The 14,450-nt window shown below is 41.9% G+C and overlaps 1 protein-coding gene across 3 annotated transcripts in view; it reads right to left on the reverse strand.

Moving 5' to 3' along the window:
• The window catches only part of TTC39B (tetratricopeptide repeat domain 39B), a 118,236-nt gene that overhangs the window by 93,861 nt on the left and 9,925 nt on the right, over nucleotides 1–14,450 (reverse strand). The window contains exon 1 of one of the 3 annotated variants that reach the window (XM_074994100.1): nucleotides 11,993–12,081. The exons of the other annotated variants lie outside the window; for them this stretch is intronic. The gene's annotated coding sequence lies outside the window, so the exon portion shown is untranslated. Of the gene's footprint in view, nucleotides 1–11,992; nucleotides 12,082–14,450 lie in introns of those variants that run through there. 3 annotated transcript variants of the gene reach the window in all.

Raw genomic sequence — 14,450 nt, forward strand, 5'->3', positions numbered from 1 at the left:
TTTAAGCTATGGACAAGGAACTTTGTTCAAAGATGCTTATAAAAGAATCAAAAATTGATAACTACAGAACCTTCAGACAAAAAAAGAGTAGGATTACCATACGTTAAAAATATTTCCGAAAATGACATCAGGATTATTAAAGCCATATGGAATTAATGTTGCGCACAAATGGACGAACACATTGAGAAATACCCTATCCAGGCCAAAAGATCCAATTGAATGTACATTAAAAACAAATGTGATTTATAAAATTCAATGTTCAAACTGTTCCAAACTCTATGTCAGACAAACTGGAAGGAGATTAGGTACACGTATACATGAACGTCAAATGGCTGCAAAATGACATGATCCTCTGTCATTGATTTCATTACACGAGGACAATATTGGTCACAAATTTCATTTCAACAATGTGAAAGTTATAGGACAAACAGGATTTACGCAAGGAAGGGAGTTTCTAGAGGTGTGGTTTTCTGGAAATGATTCAATCAATCAGCATGTTGATTTAGACCCAGCATTTGAACCTATGAGGCTGACGGATAATATCACAGAATCACAAGGCTGGAAGGGACCTCAGGAGGTCATCTAGTCCAGCCCCCTGCTTCAAGCAAGATCAACCCCCACTAAGTCATCCCAGCCAGGATGACAGAAAAAGAACACTTAATGAAAACGTGGTTAATGATGATTGGTTGGCCATAAACAACCGATTAAAATCAACTATTGGTTAGGGTCTGCAAAAGACTATATAAAGACCAGTCTGGGAGGACATTTTTTAAAAACCTATTGTGCACTGACGATGCTACCTCAATTGGTAATGAAACGTTTGCAATCAAATTGCCAAGCTCAGCGAACATTCGAACATCAAATTGAATCTTCCAAACTATCAATCTTCTCTTCTACAGCTATTATTCTGTGAGAATCCATCTTAGTGGATACTGAGATGCTGTGGCTAGACCCGGAGCTGAATGCCACCATAAGCTGAAATCACTGGTAGCTGAACCTATGAAGAGCTACAATCACAGGGTTTTACCTACAGCAAAACCCACAAGACAGCAGAGGGTGACCAGCGGCCAGCCAGTAGGAGCAGACAGCCAGCAGGCACGACCGGCAGACAGCTGGTGGGAGGAGCAGCGGCCAGCAGGAATGGCCGGTGGATGGCCAGCAGGCATGACCAGTGGACATCTGGTAAGAGAAGCGGTGGGCGGCTGGCAGGTGCAAATGGCAGACAGCCAATAGGAGAAGCAGCAGGAAGCTGGCAGGGGCGACCAGCAGAAGTGACTGACAGACAGCTGTTGGGGCAGCTGGCAGGAGGCAAGCAGAATGCCAGACTAGTGCGAAGGGGGCACTGCCTCAGGTTCAATGAGGGAATGCATCAGGGTGATGTGTCAGGGCCTGCACAGACTGGACAGAGTTGTAAGTGGGGCATTTGAAGGTGGTGGGCGGGGGCGGGGGGGAGTATGGAGAAAGTTTGGGTGTGTGGATTGGCTGTTTATAGTATTGGACTGGCGAGCCTGAGAGGCAAAGGACACTGCTCAATCCATTTGAGCTGGGACAGTTACTTGAGGATTGGTTATGAACTCTGGGTGTTGTATTTTCCCAACCTTATGTCATATGACTTTTCTGCCTCTTTCATTAAAAGTTTCTTTTCTACACCCAGACACTGTGCTTTTGAGTGGAGAAGGCGCCCAGGGGTGTGCTACTGGGTGGGAGCTCGAGCCAGTTCTATGTAGACGGATGAAAAGAAATCCCTAGATGTTGAACCCAGCCCTGGTTGATGCCGACTCCTTCTGGCAAAAGGGTTACATTTGCATCCTATCTTTCCTTTGTTCAAAACCAATGTTTTTGTTATATTTCACTTTTCTGAATATCATTCAGAATATCAGGCTCCAATACTTCTGTTGCAGAGCGTCCAGGAAAAGAACTGAAATATATTTTGAAGGGCTATTTTTTACTTCACTTGGTTGAACATATAGCCACTAAAAGTCTATTATGCAAAAGCGAGTAGGTTTAAGTACCTCAGCACTGGTATAGACTCTGATTAGCTGTGTCCGTTCCAGGGATAGGATCATGCACTAAATACTTATGCCAAAGTAAAAGAGAGCAGGAAACCTTATAAAAGTAAGGGAAACAGGAAGGGAATGACCCTATTCACCACACCAGAAGCAGAGATGATAGCAATGTTGTTCCTTCTTTATGGGATGAGCCAGACAGCCCATATCCACCTGCACTGGCTTCATGGAAGACCTCTGTGAAGAGTAACAGTATATCAACAGGAGAGTAATAGGATCCTGCTCATCTCCTTCCTCAATTCCTATAACCAACTGTCTATACGGATGGTGAGATCCACAAGGATATCCCGACTCATCAATGTCTCTGCCCAGGTCAATTCATCTTTAAATTTTTTTTCAAAGACCCAACTACACCTGATATGTGCCCCACCCAGTTTCAATCTGCATCGGCAGTGAGGCAGGAGAAACATGCAGAGCTTTCCCAGGGCAGTCTTCACTGTTTTGTTTGACAATCTGCACCAAATGCCTGACACAAAGAAAACGTCACTACACTTAACTATTCAATACAAGTGCAGGATTAGCAGCAGTCGGCTCTTATTCTTTTAAATACTAAAATAAAACAATTCATACAGGAACAGTCTGTCCTTCCCAAGCATATCACTTTCATTCCTTTTATCTATTTGCATATACTTTGCTTTACATTCCTTAAAAGGGATTTCACCAAATAGAATGGATCTGCATAGGGTGACTATATCTCCCAGTCCCAAACATAGGACAGGGAAATATGGGGGTGGGGGAGGGGTGGATCTTCCTGGCCCCCCCCAGCCCCAGGGAAGCGACAGCCGTGGGGGCTCCTGCCCCCACCCCCTGAGGGCCTAAATGCGGGACAATTCGTCCCTTTTAAAAATAAGTCAGGGTACCTTTTTGGTATCCCAAATACAGGACTGTCCCGCCCAATATAGTACGGTTGGTCACCCCAGATCTGCATAAGCATATTCATCTACATTAAGCAAACAGACCAAAGCAGAATTAGTATTTCAGTGCTGCAGTCCAGCTAATGGGTCAGTGGATACAACATAACAAATACTTCGGTAAGAATTCTTGGTGAAGTTTCCTGCAATAAAGTTATTTATATTCTAGGGTGAATTCTACTCCCTGCTCCTGCTTGTCCCTTACTTTGGGTTTCACCAAGTAGCATCCAGGCACTCTTATGTAGATCAAGAACAGCACCAACCAAAAGATTCCTCCTATCCACCCAAAGAGAAATGCCAATACTTAACAACTGCAGGAAAACCAAACCAGGAGTGGCAGGATGACTCAGGAACTACTGCTGTTCATGCTGTAGTGATGGGAAGAGGAAGGAAAATGCCAGATGCAGAAAGGACTGAGAGCAGACCAAGAGGAAAAGTTGTTTTTATGTCAAGAACAGAATTTTCCCTAACCCTGTATGTTTTGGCTCTAGCATTACACTTTGCAATAAAAAGTTGATATTTCCTGTTCTTCGTCACCAGATTGCTCCTCCTAAACCAGCTCAAGCCTGGTCTACAGTAGGAGATTAGGTTGCACTCAGCTGAGTTAGGTCAATTTTTGAAGCCATCAGTCTACACTACAGGGTCTGTTCCGCAGACATTAAGGGTTCCTAAGGTTGACTTTTGTACTCCTGAGTTTCATGAGGACCAATGCCAAAACTGATATTGTGTGGTTGACTTTACTGCAGTGCAGGTGGCATGCTGTGAAATTTGACATTCTTGGCCTCGTGGAGGTGTCCCACAGGAACCCAATGTGACAACTCTGGCCACCAATTTCTGCTCTGCAGCTCTCTGGGTGCGCAGGATAGAGCCTAGGAAAGTTTGGACATCTCAGCAGCACATGAATTCCCAAGACTGCTGGTAAGTGCCAGCATTGAGGGTACAGAATCTCATTGCTCGTGGGTGGAGGGACAGGACATGAGGCGGTGCTGGCAGAACTATGAAGCAGCTAAAGAAATGCAGACATCTATGCCAAGACCTTACAGGGCATGGTGCAAAAAGGATACACTAGGAACACCCAGCAGTGCTGCGTGAAAATAAAGGAGCTCAGACAGGTGTACCAGAAGACAAAGGAAGCAAATATACATTCTGGGCCATTGCATCTTTGAACAGCTGAATGGGATTCTGAGGAGGCGGACCAAACCAAACCAATGTCCCCAAACAGTCCATGGATACCTCCAAAAAGATTCCTTAGGCAGCCTCTGGCAACAGCAAGGAAGACATGGAAGATGAGGAAAAGAAGGATGATGACAATGGCCAGCAGGCAAATGGAGCAGCTGACCTCACCAACAGCCAGGAACCTTTTGTAACTTTGGATCTCCTGCCAGTACGTGGCACAGCTGGACCCTGATGGTGGAGAGGGCACCTCTGGAGAGTTCTCATTTTTAATCGTGCTACAAGTAGGTTAAGACAATTGGGTGATCTGTGGCGAGCGCTGCACCTACACAGCCTGGGACCCCTAAACAACTTGTTAATATTTCTGGAACCAAAGTGCCAATCCTCCCTGAACATCGCAATAAAGCTCTCAGACAGGTACACTTTAATTCTCCTAACATGGGCTTTGAGGAGGCCTTCCTTAGTCTGACCACCAGGATAAGACACCTTTCCATGCCAAGCCAGCAGTAAGCCATCCAGCATCATCACCCACAGTGCACTGCTGACAAAGTTGAACCTGCCCACCCAAATGGGACACATTCCACTGAGTTCATGTGCAAGTGTGCATGTGCCCCTGACTTTACAAAATCAGATGCTACAAAACTGACCTTAAATTCAACTTGATTTCACAGTGTAGATGTACCCTCAGCTACTGACTGCATAGCAGTGTTGAAATACTGAATTGCTGTTCTGAAAGAGGCCTTCCAATCTCAGTTATTTATCTCCATGTCCTGCTCCTCATCTCCTATGTGCCTTGCTCACAGACTGAAGCTTCCTAATCATCAGCTCTCCAAGTTACACACCATAAAGCACAACCATGCCATCTAACACAGTACATTAGTCTGCACAGAAGGGGCAAGTCCTCAGGATTCAGCCCAGCAATTCACCAAAATTGCATGTTTTACCAATCAGAACTAGAACTGATTGCTCTGTAGCTGCATACCCAAGCAGTCCAAATCAAAATATGTATGCTGATCAACGAACTAGTCCAATATTAGAAGACATGAAACTCTTTAGCACTAAATCAAGAGATTTTTCCTGCAACCTTCCCTCAGAAACTTGCTAAGGAACTTCAAAACTGACACAAAGAAGAGCCACCAATTCCACTCTAGTAGTAAACTGTTTATTTGAAGACCAGATCAGTGCTTGATGGGAACTAGAGTGTCCTGTAATCTTCGTATAGTAGAACCTCAGAATTATGAGCACTAGAGTTATGAAGTGACAGGTGAACTGCACGCTTCATTTGAAACTGAAACTATACAATCAGGAAACAGCACACACACAGACACACACAAAAAATCCTACACATATTGTACAGTACTATGTTAAACATAAATAAAGGGAAAGCAGCATTTTCCTTCTGCATAATGAAATTAAAAGCTGTATTAAGTCATTGTCCAGTAGTAAACTTTTGATAAAACCATAGTGTTTTGTTCAGTTCTGAATGACCTACATCTCCAAGATGTTGGTAAATTTGAGATTTTACTGTACATGAACACACTGTGCCATCTTTACCCTCTCCACACACTACAACCTTGATTCTGAGCTGCACTCAACCTGCAAGAAGGCAGAGGACAAACACAGAATCAGTTCATGCATCCCTAGTATAAAACCTGGCTGTTTAAACAGGCTACCCATACTTACATTTTCTGGGGGAGAAAATAGCTAATCAGACAAATATTTTTCAAAATTATTGCCCCTCCCAATTTCTTGCTGTTTCTCTCAACTTAAGGGTAGGAAATTGAATAAGAAGTTGGGGAATCAACTTATTAGAATTTGCTCTTTATCTTAAAACATAATAAGGCTCCAGGTTCAACTAACCTAATACAATTACAGTTAGTAATCAAACCAAGGTCTATCACCTTCAGTTCTCCCATCTGTGCCAAAGAAGTACTTGTTAGTAAATTTTTCTTTAATATATCAAACAGTACATTAAACTCCTGATCTTGTAAGCACTGCTTGTTAATACAACAGCCTCATAGCTCCCCAAATGTTGCTATGCTTCTATTACTAACTTCTAATGTTTAGTTCATCACAAGTAAAGTCACTAAATATGAAAGAAGGAGTTTTATTTTTAATCATTAATTGCTATTGGTTTGTCTCACATAGTGAACTGTCAATTAAGATATTGAGTAGCTTTATTTTATATGAAACTTGCTTCTGTGTCACATTACGTGTAAATGATTTCAAGGAACATGTGACCTAGACAAACAAGGAGGGATAATGAGATGGTGTTTTGAGTTGTCTTTTGGAATTATGAATTGCACACCTGACTTGTAGCATGACTACCAAGGAGGAAGTAGGTCAAGTTGACAAAGGACATTCATGGCAAAAGAAAAGGTAGAGTATATAAACAGCTCAGGGGAGTAGCTCATTGCCTGTTCTGAACTTTACACCAGTTAAGCATCTGTACTTGTAATTGGTTATGTTTCTATAGATTTCTAACTCTGCCAAGAAAAACAATACAAATTACCTAACAGCTGTAAATCTGCATCTTGGGCTAAATCTAAAGCAACAGCAATATCAACCATCCACAATTACTTTATTTCTCCATGTGATGTATTTGAACCCACAAATCTCCTCTATTGTGACCAGCTGACATTAGAAAGTCAGGTTTTCTTTAAGGTGCACATCTGAAAAGACATTTGAGCTAAAATATCAGTTAATTTTTATTCATACTCTTCAGAAGTAACTTAAAAAAAAGGATAACTGACAATGTGGTCAAGTATGATTCACAGAAGCTGCCTTTACTCATCACTATTAGAAACAAAATGAAAAGGCAAGTATGAAAGGAACATTAACATTAACAGCTTCGGTTCAGGCTGCCTCCTGTCAAACACAGGAGACGGAAATAGAAAACTGAGCCATTTTTTGATACGTGTGTATTCACAAGAGTGCACTGAATATTAAATCACATATTTAGTACCATTTAATATTGGGAAATTCCACTTCATTGTGGTCAATGGTTGAAAGTGTTTTTCCATCCCCACAATTTTAGTTCTCTTTAAAAGAATGCCTTGTCATGATGTTCTTGTTCCAATCCTATTATGTGATAACGACATTCCCATTATGGAACATTAAAGAGTCTCTAGACTACTTTTTTTCTGATCAGCCAACCGTATTGGCTATAACACTGAAACAACAACATGCTTAGAGGCTGAAGTTCTGTACAGTTAGAGAAGCTCCTTCTAAGATGGGATTAACATGACATTTGTCCTGAGTGCAACCTATTTACAACAAGATGAAGAGGGCAAATAAAATCCCACAATAACTTCAGAAATAACTTCTGCAATGCCATTGGACATGCGGGTTTTGCACTCCATCAATAAAATCTCATCTTACAAAAAATCAAATTGGCACAAGTAATTTTCACAGCAATAAGGAAAACTATTTTATAATCTATCTGTGCAATTTTTAGAATGTGCCTTTTCAAAAAGCTATTAGAGAAGGGGGGCTAATATCAAATTTAGACTACATAGCTGATTAATGTACCTAAAGAGAAAAACCAACACTTGAGCTACAGAAGCAAAACAGCCAAGGCAATAACTATGGAGAAGAATAGGGAATAAAACCACTTGTAAGTCCTGCAGGCACCTATCACAGAAGTGTTTTTCATCAAGTGCGATGAGGATTCGATCAGAAGAATTCTAAAGGTATATGTAGTCAACCATGCCCCCAAAAAGCATGATGATGTCCACTCTCCCAGAAAAATATCTTCCATTAAACTATCACTAACAGCAACCCCTGTTATAATACAGATCAAACTTTACATCACTAACAAGTTCTGTAGAAGTTTAAATTAATTATCTGCTCTAGTTTCATCAGCTCAGAGCATTTAGCTCTGGTGAAGTTAGAGGAAGTTCATGAAAATCTGGTATATTTTCTTTTAGCAGTTTTTTAATACTTTCGTTCCCATGCCCTCTGACTTCTCCATCCATGTAACAGGCAATTCATGTGAGTTTTGGAATCCATATTGATGCTCTGGTAACAGGATTAGGACTTTGTGATGATTTTGACAGAAAATATAATCCATTTGGAAGATTGCTTTCTTTGTGCTTTTTTTTTTTTTAAATCGAGAACAGGTTAAGGCTTCTGTGACCACCAATGTTCCCGCTAATTTTTTCCATTCATGTGTGTGCATCACCAGAAGACACACATAGTGCCAGTTGTACACACTCTGCTAATCATTTACTCTCTACTTGGTGGCCTCCAAGCCTGCTGACAGTGGGGATTAAATGCAGCTGATGTCCCAGGGCTCCTTTGAACTGCTGCAGGAATACTGCTCAAGGCAGCTCTGAGGGCAAGGAGTTAGGGGTGGGGAGAAATGCCAGAATCCAGGCAGCACTGAGGGCTGGCTGTCCCTACCCCAACCCCTTACACCAACGCCCTGCTCCTTCCAGGGGTGCAGAGCACACCCCCATCCACCCAGCCTGCCTGGACCCACAGTGGCTAACAGCCCTGCTGGTTGCTGCCCAAGTGCATACCTTATTGGGAATATTAATGGGCACTCTATTTTAAAAGATGTCAGAATATCCACACCGCTCTTTCCTCTGAATCCGCTATGTTTTACTCTAGTTGAAAAAGGGAGTGCACAGAGTAGCTTTGGCCTTGTGGGGGTAGAACACAACCAAAAGACCTTCTAAAAGAAATGAACTGCCCAACATACTGACAAGCTGCTCAAGTTTTTCAGCCTGGAAAACTAGTTATTGATCTATTCCCAAGTATGCAATCCTATGGTAAACCAAGGCAGAGGTAGAAAATGGATAAGCCAGAAATTTTAAAGAGATTTTATAAGTTTGTTTTGTTTACCGCTTTTGTCCTGCACTTACACTCCAAGAAAGTTAAGGTAATTCAGGACAATAATAAAATCATTGGGCTTAAAAGAACATATACAATTTTAAAAAGGACAAAAATATTTTACAATGCAGCAACGAGCCATCCTAAGCTCTGAGGCAGGAGCTAACAGCACTATCCTGAATTTCTTTTAAAATTTTCAAAAGTCTTCTACATGAATTTTTTTAAATTAAATTAGTACTTTAGGTTTGTATCATGGTATATGGTATCCATTGTACTCAGAATGTCTTGCATTTGTTACAGCCCTATTACTTTACATTTGCCTGACTACTTCTGACTGTCAAACTAAACTGCTCTGTCTCTCTTTTAAAATAGACTGGCCAACAGCCATCCTGTATTTTCTACTGATAAAAGCAAGCTGTGGCCAAATATAGCTCTTTAATCCAAATTACATTAAAAAACCAGACACTGAGCTGCTGCTGAATCTCTCTCTTTCTCAAGGTTTTAGACAGACTTTGTTTAAGCTCAGTAGAGCACAGCTTAATAGTGCCAGCTACTTCAGTGTTAAGTTTCAATTAGCAGCAAACAGGCAGCAAACTGGATTTTTCAGAGTTGCACATATCTTTCAAGCTGGAGACCTTCTACCTGGAGAATGCATATTTAAGCATGGCATAGGAAAATTTGTTTTGACAGGGGTGTGGGGGGGGGAGGGGTGTCTTTTATTAGCACTCAGTATCGAAGGCTTCTGTTTTTTTTAAAAATAATTTTGGAGCGCATAACAGATTACTGTAACACTGCAGTTAGGTGAACCTCTGCTTGACTTCTCAGATACATTGTTTCTAATATAGTTTGTACATTTCTCCGAAAAATCTGATGCAACCTTAAGGCAGAGCACTATTCTGGAATTTAAGAGTATTATTTTTACTAATGTTATCAATTTCTTTCTCTCTTTTTCTGGGACAAGACAAAACTATAGGTCATGTATCACAGAGGTAGCTGTGTTAGTTCATATCTTAGAGAACAACAAAAAGCCCTGTGGCACCTTGTAGACTAACATATTTTGGAGCATAAGCTTTCATGGGCAAAGACCTGCTTCATCAGATGCATGAGTCATCTGTAGAAGCAGGTCTTTGCCCACCCCATCTGTAGTCATCTGATGAAGTGGTTTTTGCCCACGAAAGCTTATGCTTTAAAATATCTGTTAGTCTATAACGTGCCACAGAACTTCTTGTTGTTCTCAAACTATAGGTTGTGTTCCTTAAGGTTTCTAATAGCTGATCTTAGGTATTAAAGTTGTTTGAGGTTTTAGAGAGACTTACCTTTTAAATAAATTTTTCATATTTGAATGCTGAAGTTTGCACTCTTAAACTCTCTTCTTGAGCACAAGAACTACCATTACACTGAGGATGGTTGAAGATTTCTGCTGAGCAATGATAATACTTTTGAAGAAATTTGACAGTCATCATAATCGTACTGAAATTCTGCAAGAATCTTTAATGAACTAACTTTAACAGCAATTGGTGGCATAGCCAGAAGGCAACACATGGGTGGGCCTCAGCTTCAGGTGCAATTATCGAGTGCTGCAGCCACTAACCAGCCTGTGGGGGAATAGACACTATGGCCAAGGATGCACCCAGAGAGCAGGGTCTGTGTGCGGCAACTTGCCCTGTTCTGTCCACCCCAGCCTGGGAGTGGTGACCCAGTGTAGGTTCTAACCCCACTATTCCTGCTCTTGGCCTGGAGCACAGGGCACAGTGGGGGAAGGCTCTGAGCCCCAGTAATGGATGCAGTGGGATAGCTCTCCATCCCACTCCTGAGTCAGACCACCTGGCGGAGCAAGCCAAGTCCCTATGCTCCAATCCCACTCCCTGGCTGGTGTGTTAGGCAGGGCAAGCACTGGGGCATGAGGAGAGCTATGGGGAGTCGGGGGAGGGAGCTGAGGCAGTGGGCCTGGATGCAAAGGTGGAAGGCCACAGCCCACTCAGGTCCACCCATGCCTATACCCCTGAAATCAATTAAGAGAAGCAGAGGTGAAATTATACAGTGCAATGTAACCTTCATTCTGGGGCATGATTTAATAAATGTTTATTTGGAACATGTGACATACCCCCTCTAGTTTTCAAATGTGGTGTTGCTCAGATTATGCCGAGTCTCTCGGATAGGTGTGCCTTTGGACATCCTTATGCTGAGCTGAAAGAGCACGCACATTAATAAATGGTACTCCTTTCAAATATTGAGGGATACCTTGTGTCAGGTCTTTTTGGTGTAATATTTGCATAGAACACATCTACAGTACCCAGAGGAATAAGCAAAACCGCCAACAAGGGACACAGTCAAAGGAGTATCCCAAATGCTTCCCTGACAGACTGTCTTGTCTAACAAACAGCCTACCCAAACACTGAAAGACTGAGGGATAATCTTCACTCCTTAACATAGCTGCTTTCCACAACTAATTCTCCATAAAACCTTCCCTGGGCGATATACCCAAACACTTATTCACACTAATTGCACTGCTAAACTTGCACACCTAAATCCAGGTCAGCACTAATTATGTACTGTGTGTATTGTGACTTCTTAAACTTTTAGTCTCAGATTATCCGAGCATGACACCTAGATGTACGGATCCTGTTCTCTTAACCCATATATCATGTCAATTTTTATTTCAAGCATTGCCTTACACACACCCAGAGAGAGAGAAGAGAGAATTCTGCCTGAAGATGGCTCATGTTCTGTAACGTTTATTCATTAGAAGTTATGGGTTGTCCTCTTAACTTGAGTAGTTGGCTGAAGCTAGAGAGGGAGTCAGTTGTCAGAACAGCTCCACCTTCTGACCATACATTGTGAAGCTAAAGTGGTTTTTAAAAAAGCCTCTGTGCTTTGAAAATGAGGAGGAATAACCCAGTTATGCTGGACCACAATGCACCAGGTGAGCATTTTCAAGAAGGAAAAGTTACAGGTGTGTAAGCAAATTTTAGTTTTGCCCCCATGCTTCAACCCCACCGAAATTACCTCTTTTATCTACTTCTCCCAGATTTCCTTCCCATGGGCAGTAGGAGATATGGGGCATACTCTCCCCATCCACCGCTCTCCACTTTAGTGCTGCAGTGAGACAGGGAGAAACCAAGTTTAAGTGTACCTTTCCAAGTGAGATATCTAGAATTTTTTTTAAATATAAAAGTTTAATTTCTAAAGAACAAGCACTTCTATGACTAGAGAAGACAGATAAAGTATCCCTTCAATAGCATATTCTCTATGTAGACATGTTCAGTGTTTTAGTAGGAGATAGTATACAGTATGTTCTCTTACAAGTTCACATATATAGAAGAGATACCTTATAAGAATGTATACATTCATTTTCATCTACAGATCTCTTTTCCAAGTTGTGACACTGATGTCTGAAAGATGACTGAATTTCAAACATTTAGACTTCCCAGGACCTGTGCTGTCTGCAGATGTCTTACACTTGAGTTTAAGAGTAACAGAGAGGGAGCCGTGCTAGTCTATATACTATCAAAACAAAAAAGCAGTCAAGTAGCACTTTAAAGACTAGCAAAATGGTTTATTAGGTGAGCTTTCGTGGGACAGACTCACTTCTTCAGACCATAGCCAGACCAGAACAGACTCAATATTTAAGGCACAGAGAACCAAAACAGTAATCAAGGTGGACAAATCAGAAAAAAAATTATCAAGGTGAGCAAATCAGAAAGTGGAGGGGTGGGCGGGGGGAGGTCAAGAATTAGATTAAGCCAAGTATGCAGACGAGCCCCTATAGTGACTCAGAAAATTCCCATCCCGGTTCAAACCGTGTGTTAATGTGCCGAATTTGAATATAAAAGACAGCTCAGCTGCTTCCCTTTGAATAGCGGCGTGAAAGTTTTTTTTCAGTTACACGCATACTCTTAAGTCATTAACAGAATGGCCCATGGTATAGAGACTCTAGAAGAATTCCACAGAGATTTTAACAATCTGTACCCCACCATCAACTTATGCCTCAATTACTCCACGCAAGAGATACATTTCCTCGACACTACAGTACTAATCAAGGATGGCCTGATCAGTACCACACTCTACCAAAAACCTACTGATCGCTATACTTACCTACACCCTTCTAGCTTCCATCCTGAACACATAACTAGATCCACTGTTTACAGTCAAGCTCTTAGGTACAATCGCATTTGTTCTGATCCAACTGACAGAGACCAAAAACTACCAGATATTTACCAAATATTCATAAACCTGAATTACCCACCAGGAGAAGTAAAAAAACAAATTGACAGGGCCAGACGAATACCCAGACCAGCTACTCCAAGATCGGCCCACAAAAGCCAATAAAAGAACACCACTAGTCATAACCTACAGCTTCCAACTCAAACCACTGCAACAAATTATTAAAGACTTACAACCTATCCTTAATCAGGATGCCACACTCCAGAAGGCCCTGGGTGAGATGCCTGTTCTCTCCTACAGACAATCTCCCAACCTCATGAAGATCCTTACAAACAGCCACAGTCTATACCCCAGGAATACCAGTCCTGGAACCTTTCCTTGCAACAAAGCCCGCTGCCAGCTTTCTCCACATATCTTCGCTGGAAATACCATCACTGGACTTAACCAGGTTATTCACAGAATCACAGGCACTTTCTCATGCTCCTCTACTAACATCATATATGCCATCATGTGCCAACAATGCCCAGATGCTTTGTATATTGGACAGACTTCTAACTCCCTTAGAAAAAGGAGTTAATGGGCACAAAACAGACATCAAAACACTCCAGATCCACAAATCAGTTAGTCAACATTGTAATGGAATGGACCATTAAATGGAAATGGAAGAGAGTAGATTTCAAGGAGCTGGGTATCTGGGGGGTGGAAATTCATGAAGTTGAATTCTGATTAGCTCTGGCTACACTGAAGAGTTTTGTGAACAAAACTGGGCTTTTGTCAACAAAGCTCATGGAGCATCCGCACACAAAATGCATTTTGTCAACAGTGTGTCCACAAAACTCAGCACTTTTGCTGACAGCATTCTGCCTCTCCACCATGAGGCATAATGCCTTAGTTGACAGATTCTGTCAACAAAATAAGCCGTATGGATGTTCTGGGGACCCTCTGTTGACAGACAGGGCTTCCAGGTCACCAAGCAGCCCTGTTTGCTGACTTGCAGTTGGCCATTTGTCAACAGGGTGACTGAGCACCCTAGCTGCTCTCTATCGACAGAGCAGATGCTTCATTTGATCCGCTTTTGCGCATGGCCACAATCTGTCGACAGACATTTTGTCAGAAAAAAATCTTGACAGACACTTTGTCAACACATGGCTCTAGTGCAACCATAACCATTTAGAGTTTTTTGCTCGAGAACATGCAGAATTGGTAAAACAGCACAAATGGGCTGACGAAGGAATTGGAGCATGACGACAATCCAATTCTGTAAATTTGGAAGAAACACTCTCTCTCTCTCTCTCACACA

Source organism: Carettochelys insculpta, chromosome 5 (genome assembly GCF_033958435.1).
Source record: "Carettochelys insculpta isolate YL-2023 chromosome 5, ASM3395843v1, whole genome shotgun sequence".
NCBI classification, from domain to species: domain Eukaryota; kingdom Metazoa; phylum Chordata; order Testudines; family Carettochelyidae; genus Carettochelys; species Carettochelys insculpta.